This window comes from Chiloscyllium punctatum, chromosome 1, assembly GCF_047496795.1.
Source record: "Chiloscyllium punctatum isolate Juve2018m chromosome 1, sChiPun1.3, whole genome shotgun sequence".
Classification (NCBI taxonomy): domain Eukaryota; kingdom Metazoa; phylum Chordata; class Chondrichthyes; order Orectolobiformes; family Hemiscylliidae; genus Chiloscyllium; species Chiloscyllium punctatum.
In genome coordinates, this window is record NC_092739.1 from 135,277,756 (window position 1) to 135,291,205 (window position 13,450).

General features: G+C 39.8%; 1 protein-coding gene across 8 annotated transcripts in view; it reads left to right on the forward strand.

Annotated features, from left to right (window-relative positions):
- zbtb7c (zinc finger and BTB domain containing 7C) overlaps positions 1-13,450 on the forward strand; it is a 221,183-nt gene that overhangs the window by 54,272 nt on the left and 153,461 nt on the right. For 6 of the 8 annotated variants that reach the window (XM_072574763.1, XM_072574739.1, XM_072574802.1 and 3 more), the window contains exon 2: positions 1,030-1,309. The exons of 1 other annotated variant lie outside the window; for it this stretch is intronic. The gene's annotated coding sequence lies outside the window, so the exon portion shown is untranslated. The remainder of the gene's footprint in view (positions 1-1,029; positions 1,310-13,450) is intronic. One more of the 8 variants, XM_072574783.1, reaches the window with a different exon arrangement.

A 13,450-nucleotide genomic window follows, 5' to 3' on the forward strand; every position in this document is an offset into this window, starting at 1 on the left:
ACATGGACATGTGTTTGCTCACATCCATCTTTGTTACTGTCTTTGAATTTCAAACTGGTAACCATCTCAAACCTAATCCTTTTTTGTCTTCAAGTACTAAAATGTATTAGCCAAATGCATTTTTCTTTTCCTAAAGTGGATCTCTGCAGAGAGAAGTTTTTATTCCTCCCTTTACTTGGTGATGTGTGTTTAGTTTTTTAATATATGTTGGGTTATTTAGAAGAGTAAAGCAGTTTGTAATATGACAGTATAAACAAGTATGTTCATTAGTTTCCCAAAGGGGGATAAACAGTTTATTTTTGAAAAAGCTAATGCTTTGAAATGAAAGTAATGTGTATATTGGAGTTCCAGTTTGAAGTTTTAAAATGAAAAGGACTAACACATGTCATTTGTAAGTTTCACTGAGTTTTCCTCCTGGATTTGCATCTTCAGTGAATTTTTTTATATATAAGTGATAAAATGAGTAAAAAGCTATCGGGTTTCTTTAACAAAAACATATGAGTGACCCTAGTGGTAACTAAGTAAAATGAATTTAGGTTGTGCCCTTTGGAGTAGTTGGACTGGACAAAGGTCTCCTTCTATCTCAGTCATGTCATAACTTAAAATATACTTTGCTGCTTAAGTCAAAACATTTTATAGTACCATATACATGTTTCTATCTGTGTATTTTTATCATGAGCTACACAAAGCACTCCTCCATCTCTTTGCTTATCCACTACAAAGGTTAAAGATAAAATGCAATGTGCTACTTCAGTCTGTTCTTAAACTCCGTTATGAAATTAGAATCAATTTTTGGGCAGAAATATCTAGGCCCTTTCAATGATGCAGCAACAATGAATCAGTTGGAAAGTATGGCGAACAGAGAAATTAGATTTTTGACTTTGAGAAACTATGAAATCCAATTTTCTGAACATGGTTTTAATGGCTAGATGAGAATCATGCTCATGAGTAGTAAGTGGCCCATTTGCATGAATTAACAAGTTATCATTGCTTAATATCAAACTTACATATAAGTTATTATTTTCCCAGGTAATGGAGGGAAACTAGATGACGACAATTCCCAACATGAAAGTCTGAGTGGGTGGCAACAACTTGCTGGTGTGCCTGAAAACCTCAGGGTATGCTCAATGGGCAGCAACTGCCTGCCCTTCTGCCCACGGATTTGGCACCAGCTACAGATGACATCACTTCGATACTGCTCACCAGCACCGTCCATTTCGATGCCAAGGCCGAGCAGTTTTGTACGCAGACAGGCACACGATTTGGAATAAGGATACATGTCGGTGATCTTAGCTTGTTCTCTTAATCAGTGAGTGCTATGTGCTGACTTGAATGCTCAACATCTCTACCTTGTTTTTTTGCGTTGATGTCTCATTTGTAATTTAGAGGCTCACAATACTTCAGCCTTGTCTTGTTCATTGCTGGTTAAGTTTTTAGCGTTTTAAGGGGTAGATGTTATTGCTGTACACCTGCACCATGTGGAAGCAGCTTATGCAGCAAGCACATTGTGGACTACTTGATTGAAGGACGTGCAATCGGTCAAGGGCATTTCACAATCTTAGTACTAGGGCTTGGACACACTTAGTCAGCCACTTGAGGCATTCAGTGTCAGGAGTTCCTTCTCCTTACAGTCTGTAGACGTGGGCAGTGACAAGCCTATAGCTCCAGTACAACCAGTCCAAGGATTCGTGGAAAGCCAGTCAGGGAAGTCCTTTCAAGTCAGTCAGAAGGGTGGCCACTGTCAGTTCCACCGAATCGTATAGTACAGCCCTTTTTGGCCTATTATGGCTGTACTGATGAAGCTACTCTAATTCTACACTTATCCCACATTTTCTGCACGGGGCCCCAAACTCTGAACATTATGACATTTCACGTACTAATTGAAATACATTTTAAAAGTTGACATTTCCTGCCTCAACTATCCTCTCAGGCAGTACATTTGATTCCCACCACACTGGGTGAAAAATCTTTCCTCAAATCCCTTCTAAATGTCATAATTCTACCACTTTGTTATTAAACTTTTTAAGGGGAGCGGCTGTTTTGTCTCCCTTGTCCATTCATCTCGTAATCTTAAGTCCACAAACAGGTCCCCTCTCTGCCTTCTCTGCTCTAAAGAAAACAACCTGTGCTTGTCCAGCCTCTCTCCATAGCTAAAATGCTGCATACTAAGCCACTTTAAAAAAAATTCATTCAAGGGATCTGCGCCAGCACTTATTCCCCATTCCTAACTGTCCAGAGGGCAATTGAGAGTTTAACCACATTGCCATGTGTCTGGAGTCGCACATAGGCCAGACTAGGTAAGGACAGTAGCTTCCTTTAGCGAACTAGGTGGGTGTATCCCCATCAATCGACAACTGTTTCACCAGATTTCTAGATTTTTATTCAAATCAAATTTCAGTGTGCCATGGCAGAATTTGAGGCTTGCCCTCCAGATCATCGCTAGGTCTCTGTCTAGCGATAATACCACTAGGCCCCCATGTTTTGATGGATCTTCCCTGCATGCTTTCCATTTCAGTCACGTTCTTCTTGTAATGCAATAACCAGAACTGGGCGCTCTCTCCCCAACTGTGGCCTAATCAAAGTTTTGTAAAGGTCCAACATAACCTCTCTACTTTTATAATCTATATCATTACTGATTAAAGACAAAATGTCCCAAATGTCACCTTAACGACTCAATTAACCTGTCCTGTGCCTTCAGGTATCTGTAGATATGTACCCCATGATCCCTCTGTTCCTATGAGCTTGCTCATGCCTTGCTATTCATTGAATACTCCCTTATCACATTGCATACTCTCTTATCACTTTTCAGGGTTAAATTCCATCTGCCACTTGTCTGCTTATTTGAGCAATCTATCTATGTCCTCCTGTAACCAAAGGGCTTCTTCCTTCCTGTCAATCACATGGCTATTAGTTTCCTAATGAGAGACTGTGACCTGTATTCCTTAGTTTATCTCTACCACCCTTGAAGTTAGTGAGCAGATACCATAGAAAAGTTAAGGAAGTTTATCTGTGCTGTGGTGGATAATTTAAGGGAAGTTCTTTGTGGAATTTGGACATTATTTTTCTGGGATTCAGAGAAGAACAATAATTGTGAAGGGAGAAAATCAACTGTAAGGGTGGAAAATAATAAGACATTAGAAGGTATGTGTTACTGTGGGTTCACTGGTTACCATTACCCTGGCTTCAATGGGGGATGATAGTGTGTACCAATGACCTAACTAAGCTGTAGGTATGGAACTCATGGGTAAACTGTGGAAATGATCTACATCACAGAAGAAGGCCTTTTGGCTGGTTTGCTTCCACACTAGTCAAAAACAGCTATCTAATTATTCTAATTCCATTTTCCAGCACATGGCCCATGGCCTTGTATACTTGTGATGCCAATATACTTTGATATACTTCTTAAATGTTATGACTGCGTGAAAATGTGATAGAGGCAGAAACAATGAATTCCACTGCCCTCTGGGTGAAATAGCTTTTCCTCATTCCTCTAAACCTTCTGCCCCTTACCATAATTTTCATTTTGATGAAAGGATCAATGACCAGGGACACAGATTTATGTTCTTATCCACCCTATCTGTTCCCCTCAAGTTTATACACCTGAATCATGTCCCTTCTTAATTTCTTCTGTTGTGTAGGGAAAACTACTCCAGTCTGTCCAATCTCTCTTCAAAACTGAAACTCCAGGCTATGCAGCAGCCTCATAAGTCAACGCTGCACTCTCTCCAATGCTGACACAACCGCCTTTTCTGTGGAGTCCAGAACTGCACACTATGCTGTAGTTGTTGCTTTACACAGTTCTAGAATAACCTTTCTGTTCTTAAGCAGGTATACCATATGCTTTCTTAACCACTTAATCATGTCCTCTTATCTTGAGTGCAGATGCACACCAAGTTGCCTACGATCTTTGGCGTTTCTTAAGGTCTTAATGTTCATCAATTAAAGAAAGGTGGTTTTAAAAAAAAAACAGGTACTATAGACCAATGAGCTTGACATCCAGTAGTAAGCAAGTTATTGGGGGGGGGATCCTGAGGGACCGGATTTAGATGTATTTGGAAAGGCAAGGACTTTAGGGATAGTCAATATGGCTTTGTGTATGGGAAATCATGTCTTACTAACTTGATTGAGTTTTTTTTTTGAAGGATTGATGAAGGTGAGCCACGAACATGATCTATATAGACTTCAGCAAGGTGTTTGACAAATTTCTGCATGGTAGACTAGTTAGCAAGGTTATGTCAAGGTAGAGTACAGGGAAAGTTAGCTATTTGGGTATATTAGCTACACAGAACTAATCTTATTTGCTATCCACTACACCACCAACTTTGGTGTCATCTACAAACTTATTAACTATACCTCCTGTACTCCAATCCAAGTCATTTATATAAATGACAAAAAGTAGTGGACCCACTACCTATCCTTGTCGCACACCACTGGTCACAGGTCTCCAGTCTGAAAAACAACCTCCACCAGCACCCTCTTTTTACTTCCTTGCTTATCCACAACTGATTATCCCTTTTCCTTCCTTTTTACTGGTATATTTGTTTGCTGAGCATGTCAAAAATCACCTTGAAAGTCCTTCACTGTTCCTCAGTTATCCCATCATCTATTCTTCCACCCTCAACCCATTGTAGTCTCCTTTTGTTTAAACACAAGACAAAGGTACTGGATTTTACCGTATCACCCTCCATCTATATTTTAAATTCAAGATCTTTTGATTCAGAGTTGAATGTGCTGCTAATGGAACCAAGACTGACAATTGTTAAGATGAGCCACATATTTCACAGGTCATGTTGAGTCTTTTTCATATTGTGCTTCTACTAGTAGGTTCTAGTGGTGAGCTTTCAATTCCAGTGCAGACTGATTATTTTCATAAGCTGAATAACTCTGCATAATTAACATTGTTGTAAAATTAAAATCAAAAATTGCCTGGGAAATTTAAATAATTTGAACAGCAAAAGATGACCTGGGTTAAATATAGATATTCAAGATCTACAGCTCTAGCAGCGGCCAAAAAAAAATCTGAAGTCAAACATTCATTGTGTCATGCTGTACTCAGTACAGGATGTAAATTGGTTTAATTCCCAACAGTGAATGAGATTTGTTTCCTTTATGAAAATATTTGAGTAATTGACCGATTGTAAATCGTGGAGTATCATTGTGGTAAAAACACGTTTCATCAATAGTGAAAATATAATGAGAAAATACTTGTTGACATTTTAAATTGGTGGTGGATACATACATGAAACACCAATAACCTGCCCTTTCACAAATCGTCCTCTATTTTCTTTCACTAAGGATTGTAGTTTGTGTATTTTATTTTTGTTTATGCAATTTTATCACCAGTCCAGTTCAGTCTCAATAATAGATATTTCAGCTCTTAGCACTTTCAGAAAACCTAATAACATTAAGGCCCTATAATCCAATATCTGTTCGTATTTTCTTAATTTATTGACTCAGTCCTCTTAAAGGAGCTTTTAAAATTTGAATTAAATTCTTTAAAATGACTTAGTCTCAGTTATTTGAGGAAATGCTGCTTGAAGTCCAGGATTTAGGCATAAACAAATGTTGCATAAATTAAGCAAAATAAAACTAGCCAGAATACTTGATTATGACAGCTATCAAGTTACCTCTGACAGAAATGCATGTGCAATTGCATTCCCGGTTTCAAAGTGTATGGCAACATTCTCCTTTTAAACAGGAAAATGTTATCAGAAGTGAAATTTTTCTAGCATTTTCAGGGGAAAAATATTGTAAATGCAGCAATTTGAAATAAAATAAGAAAATGATGAAAATACTCGACTGGTCTGACAGCATCTGTAGAGGGAGAAACAGAGTTAACATTTCAGATTGATGAACAGAGGCACCAAGGTATTTCCAACAGTTTCTCTTTTTTTTGTTTTTGAAGATGTAATGGACTATGATACAAACCATATGCCAACCAGGAGTCACAACCTTCAGGAAAGAAGGAATTGGAGAAAATTACTGAGGGAAGCAGATAAAATGTTCAATAGTTGAACTTACTCTTACAACATCTATGCTTTCAGGATCTGGTGCTGCCTGCATCAGATCTTTTCAATTAATTATTAATAGAAGGGAAAGGAATTTTGTTGGCTGGATTCAATTGATTGGTAATATACCCAAAGTGTTACAGATTTTGTATTGGGACATGATTTTATTTTCCTGTGTTGAAGTAAATGGAAGGTCAATGAATTCATGTGAATTTTTTTTTTGTTGACTTGTTGCCTCTGATACCTCAAGGTGAATTAGTTAAATTGAGAGTTAATATAAGGTCATTGTATATTTATGTCTTGAACTAAACATCTGTGATTGATTCGAAACAGGACATTTATTTTATAAATAAAATAGAAATGCTGGCTTGACAATTGTTCTGCATTCTTTTGAGGGCTAAGTTTTGGACTACATGTAAATATTTGATAGGATTGCATATTTATTTTCAATACTGTGCTCTAGGGGTGGTGAATGCCAAGCACTGATAGTGGTGATTCTTGAGTACTATATGGTACCAGTATGTTGCAATGTAAAAACTCCCTCTTCTGCTGTTCCAGCCTCTCCATAATACCCCTACACATCCAATGAATCATATCTTATGTTGTTTAAATAAGTACAATAGCCAAATTAATGCCAATTAGCCACACCCATTAGGATAGCTGCTTGCAGTTGATTTTAGGTATTTTCTAATCAATTTGTTCAGAAATTTGTCACATCTGCAGCAGCTGGGACATGAATCCAGACTTTCTGACTCAGATAGGGACATTGTCACTATGCCATAAGAGCCCAATTACTTTTTGGGCTGTAGAGACTATTCTGTCAATTTCAGTAAATCTGCAAATATGGCGAAAATAAATAATATTTCAATTCAGAAACAAAAACAGAAGTTGCTGGAAAAACTCAGCAGGTCTTGCAGTATCTGTGGAGAGAAAGCATAATTAACGTTTCGGGTCCAGTGACCCTTCGGAGCGTTTTTCCAGCATCAACAGTTCTTAGCTTTTTTTTTTCTATTTCAGCTTAGCTTGTGGATCTAAGGTTTTCTAAATAGATTTATTATGATGCAACTCTAAAATTAGTGGATGTTTCCAATATTTGAATTGTTTTGATTTTATGATATAAAATTGCAAATTAAAGACACTATAACGAATACAAACTATATACAGCTAATGTGGTTCATCGTAATTGAGTAGCTTTGACCCCCATATTACCTCCTGAAGAAGGTGAATTTGCTGAATAAAACTGATCTTTGTTATGCATGAAAGAGTACTACTTTCAGTCAATCAAGAGTCAGCAGGAATTCATTTGAGAGGCATAAGAAAAGAATGAAGCCATCGTTAAAAGGACTGATTTAATGCTTTGTATGTAGTGGAGGCATCTAGTTATGTCTGATATAGTCTCTTAGAGTCTTTGCTCTAATTATGGTACAGCATTTAAAAACCAGGAGCACAGGATCAGACAAGATCAATAACTATCTCTGTTATCCCCTTCCCAAATAGCAAGGCAAGATGGAAGTAAGCTGAGTTTACCTGGTTAAGCTGGAGAATTGGGAAAAGACAGAGCAAAGCAATACATGGCAGGGGTGCTGTGAGCAACTGATGAGTGAGTGAGCACTATGACAGCAAGCGAACAGGTCGGAAATCGGGGCTCCTGCCCGAAACGTCAATTTTCCTGCTTCTTGGATGCTGCCTGACCTGCTGTGCATTTCCAGCACCACTTGAATCTTGACTCTAATCTGCAGTCCTCACTTTCGCCAAGTTGGAAATGCAGCTGATCATCTCCACGAGCTGAATGCGTGTCTTGAGAGCAGTGTCCATGCAGCAGCGTTGCAATTGTAGTTGCTGGTGCACTCTGAAGGGCAGCATTGAATTGCTAAAGCATCCTATAAGTGGAATGATAATGTGCTAGCCTGTAAGAACCCTCATGGGCATTTTGGATGCCGTTTTCTGTGGTTAAGAAATTTGTGTGACTGGCCTTCAATAAGGGACGATCTAACCATCACCCCTTGACATTCAGAGGTGTTACCGTCACTGAATCCCCCACTATCAACATCATAGTGGTTACCTTTGACCGGAAACTCAGCTGGACTTGCCACATAAACACTGGCTACAAGAGAGTCTAGGAATACTGTGGCAAGTAACTCCCCTAAGCCTGTCCACCATCAAAAGGCTTAAGTCAGGAGAGTGATTGAAATATTCCCCAGTTGCCTGGACAAAGCAGCCCACTTGACTGGCACTGCAACTACAAGCATCCACTCCCTTCAACACTGCTGTCAGTACACACTGACATGCAGTACCCACTGCTGCTACTTATTTACAAGATGCACTACAGGAATTTGCCAAAAATCTTTAGACAGCTCCTTCCAAATCTGTAACCATTTCTATCTAGAAGGACAAGGGCAACATATAAAACAACACCACCTACATGTTCTACTCCAAGCCACTAACCAGTCCTCACTTGGAAATATACCATTGTTCCTTCACTGTTGCTGGGTCAAAATCCTTCCAAAAGGCATTGTGGGTCAGCCCCACAGCATTGGCCTGCAGTGGTTCAAGGCAGCAGCTCACCACCATCTTCTCAAGGGTAACTGGGTATAGGCAATAAGTGCTGTCTAGCCAATATGCCCCCCCTTCCGCAAGTGAATAAATCAAAGGCTGTTAAAAAAACCTGCCTCAGCTCTACAAGTGAACAAAAAGGTGCAGTGATCTGTCTTGTGGACTGCTGGAGGTCCTGTCGTAACTATGTTTGTCTTTGTACAAAAAGATTTGAGTTCAGAAGTAGTGATGGCTTACCACAGTTATATTGGTAAGGCTACAAACAAAATCAAAAATTGCTGGAGAAATGCATCATCAGTGGAGTGAAAATGGTTAATATTTGAGTCTAGTGACCGTTCTTCTTAAGTGAAAGCAGTTAAGAAAAGGTGGTATTTAAGCTGATGACTGTGTTCGCATTCCCTACAGTGTGGAAACTGGCCCTTCAGCCCAACCAGTCCACAGCGACCGTCCGATGAGTAACCCACCCAGGCCCATTTCCCTCTGACTAATGCACCTAACTCTGAGCAATTTAGCACAGCCAAATCACCTGGCCTGCACATCTTTGGACTGTGGGAGGAAACCAGAGCACCTGGAGGAAACCCACGCAAACACAATGTGCAAACTCCACACGGTAAGTCACCCAACGCTGGAATCAAACCTGGGACCCTAGTGCTGTGAGGCAGCAGTGCTCACCACTGTGCCGCCCCAAGACCCCTTTCAAGATGAAAGGAGTGAGTGAATAGGTAAAGATAGAGCCCAGAAAAAGACAGTAAAAAAAGGATAGGCCAGAGAAGAAAGGAATAGGACCAAGAAATATCTTTTAAAATGCATATTCTGCCTAACTAGAATCTAGTGTATTAAGTGCTATGAATTATTGCCCAAGAAGATGCTCTGTGACCACTACTTTTATTTTTCTCATTACTAATAAGTCCAAAGATGTGAATTGGCCGTGCTAAATTGTCTAGAGTGTCTAGTGATGTGCACTGTAGGCAGATTAGTCATGGGAAATGCAGGGTTACAGGATAGGGATGCTTTTTGGAGGGTCGGTGTGGATTTGATGGGTTGAATGGCCAGTTTATTACACTATAGCGATTCTATGATAATCTTTGAACAAGTTTACAACCTGCATCATTTCCCCTGGAAAAACTGAGTTTAAGTGAAGTGACTGAAGAGTAAATCAAATTGTCTCGGTGCATGTTCTGTTGCCTGAATTATTACGTACTTCGTTTGCACAGTAAAACATCCCAAGGAAGAAAGTGGATCATGAGTTCTACAGCAGTATTCATTTACTTCTGTAACATTTCTAGTTTTAAGTATCAGCTAGATTCCGGCACTCATTTACATCAGTTGCTGTTAAGTCTCCTATAAAGCAACCTACCTGACAGATTTATCTTACAAGTTACTGTTTTGAAATGGTTAAATAAGCCAGCAATTTTATGTTCTATCAAGTTAGTATACTGTAACAATATAAATTTAGTGGAACAGAATTTAGTTTAAATTATTACTTTATTAGTATGATTTAAGTAAATTCTGAGAGTGAAGAATAAGGCTGCTGGAAAAAGTTTCCAGTACACATCAATAAAATTAATAATTCTTTAAATTAATTTTTAAAAATAGGAATTCACTATTAGCAAATCTTTTTGGGCTAAGTTTTTTTGATTGGAGAGCCCTGTACTATATTTTAGAGAACTGGAAAATGTTAAATAGTAAAATTCCATGTCAGTTGCTATTGTAACATACAGTCCTTGCTGCTTATAGCATTGATGACAGATTGCGATATGCATTAGAAGAAAATATGGCTACCAGTTGATGACATTATTATTGTGGGGATGTCCAAATATTGCCTAAGGGTTCTGCGTCTCCTGTGTCCAGTGAAAGCACTACATATACCTGATAACAAACTCAATATCTGACAAATAAGATTTGACTTGGTTTGAGTTTGGGAACTTGAATTTGAACCAGGAAATAAACCTATTCTGGAAGAAATTGAAATAATTTGACAATTCTGATCAAAGAAGAGTTAAAATCTGAGAACTAAGAAAGCCCACCATCGAACAATTGGATTAAATTCACCAAATGATTTTGAGTATGAAACCATCTGAAAGATATTGTGAAACTTGAAAGGGTTCAGAAAAGATTTACAAGGATATTGCCAGGGTTGGAAGATTTGAGCTATGGGGAAGAGGCTGAACAGGCTGGGGCTGTTTTTCCTGGAGTGTCAGAACCTTTATAGAGATTTACAAAATTATGAGGGGCATGGAAAGGATAAATAGACAAAGTCTTTTCCCTGGGGTTGGGGAGTCCAGAACTAGAGGGCATAGGTTTGGGGTGAAAGGGGAAAGATATAAAAGAGACCCAAGAGGCAACTTTTTCATGCAGAGGGTAGTAAGTGTATGGAATGAGCTGCCAGAGGAAGTGGTGGCGGCTGGTACAATTGCAACATCTAAGAGGCATTTGGATGGGTATATGAACAGGAAGGGTTTGGAGCGATATGGGTTGGGATGAGATATCTGGTCGGCATGGACGGATTGGACTGAAGGGTCTGCTTCCATGCTGTACTTCTCTATGACTCTATAACTGAAAAAATGAAGATCTGAAACAAACAATTTGCTGGAGAAACTTGACAGGTCTGGCAGCATGTGTGAAGAGAGGGAGCAGGGTTGATGTTTGAAGCGCAGTAACCCTTCAGACCTTCTGAATTTCATCAGCAATTTCTGCTCTTATTGGGAAAGAAGAGAAGATAGATAGGGGATTATGAACAGTTGAAAATGGGTTGGTTGTGCTGAAAGCAACCTATTTCATGACAGGACTTTGGTTGTGGGGAAGCAGTAGACATGGAAGTAAGTGTTCATGTTCTGAAATAGTTGATGTTGAGTACTGAAGGCTAAATGAAAAATGAGGTGTTGTTCCTCTAGCTGCCATTGAGTCTTGCTGGAGCAATGCAGCCAGCCATTGACAGACAGAAATATTGGCATGGGAATAGAGTAGTGTGTTAAAGTGGCAGGAATCTGGGAGCTCATTGTCATTTTTACAGGCAGAACATAAGTGTTCTGCAAAGCAATCACTCAGTCAATGTTTCCTCTCCCCAGTATAGTGGAGACCACATTGTGAATTGCAAATACAGTAGACTTGATCAAATAAAGTGCAGTTTAGTTGATGCTTTGCCTGGAAGGGTATCTGGGGCCTAAGAGGAGGTAAATAGTCAAGTGTTGCACATTTTGTGATTGCATGGGAATGTAGTGTAGAGGTATTGGAAGTGGAGCAGGAGGGGACCAGGTTGTCCTGGAGGAAATAGTCCCTGCACAATGCTGACATGGGAAGAGAGGGAAGGAAAACATGTTTCTAGTAGTGGCAGTTTGCTGAAGTTGGCAGAAGTGAGGCCAATGATCATTTGGGTGCAGAGGCAATGGGGTGAAAATGAGGACAAGGGGACCCTATTGTTGTTGCAGGGGTGAGGCAGAAGTGTGGGAAATGCATTTGATTTGGCTGAAGATCCTGGCAGCCATGTAGCTGAGAATCCTCAGTTGAGGAAGAAAGTGGACATATCAGAGAGCCGTACGGACACTGATTCTGAGAATGTTCTTACAGCAAATAGGATATGACGATATACAATCAAGTTAACTGTGGGGGTCAGTGGGTTTGTAACTGATATCAATGGCCAGAAATGGAAACAGATCTTGAGGAAGAAAAGGGTGGAATCAGATGGACTGGATGAAGGTGAGGGAAGGATGGAAGTTGGACGCAATTGATCAATTTTTCCAGTTCGGATGACGTCAATATATTGGGGAAAGAGTTGTGGAGAGGAACCTGAGTAGGACTGGAATAGGGAATGTGCCATGTACCCTGCAAACAGACAAGCATAACTGGAGCCTGTATGGATAACCATGACTGCACCTTTGATCTGAAGAAAATGGGAAGATGTAAGTGGGAAGGGACTGGACAAGCAGAGGAAAAAAATGTTGTGGTAGGAAAAATAAGTTCCATAGGGCAAGAACAGGCAGAAACAATGGGTCTGCATAGGCAGTCCGTTTATGGATTTTGGGAAGAAGATAGATATTGGCTGTACAGGGTTGGGGATTATGAGATGGGAGGCTTTAGGGGTATGTTGGTGGAGATCCTCAGATGAGATGTGATAGTCATGGACACAATAGCCTGCCTTGATGGTGGGGTCACAGTTAGAGGAGATAAGGGAGAGGTATCTGAAAGCTGGTGCTTAGGCTAAGCAATGTAGAGGTTAATGCAATAGACAACAGCACCACCCTTGTCAGCAGGTTTAATTACAAAATTAGTTTTGGATCTGAGAGCACAGTGCAGCTAAGTTCAGAGGAAGATAGATTTGAATCACTGAGAGGAGCATAGAAATTTTATGACTGACAATGTCGACAAATCTCATTGAGCAGGTTGAACACAGGTAAGAGGCTAGAGAGGGGTCCAGGTGGAGAGAGAATGTTAGGGAGAGATGAGCATAAGAACATGTGAATAAGGAGCAGGAAAAGGCAATTCAGTCCTTTGATCCCACTCTGCTATTTTCACATGATTATGGCCGATCTTATCCTGGTGTCAACTCCACTTTGCTCCTGCTCCCCAAAGCCCTTTTATCTCCCTTTTTTTCATCAGAAACCTATCTGTTGATTAATTTTGTCTCCATTGCAATCTGGGGCAGAGAGTTCCATAGCTTAATAATCCTCAGAAGTAGTTTCTCCTCATCTCCATTTTGAGCTAAAACTGCACACATTTAAGGACAAAAACAATTCCTTTTTTCGAGCATCCTGACACAGAAAGGGAGTAGGAGCAAACTACAGTGTATTTAAGATCATGCATTAACATCAACAGCACACATCACAAAGAAAAACTGAGCTGCCACCTGCGTTTCCAGATCTTCCAGAATCTTAAGTATCTATCCCGATCTG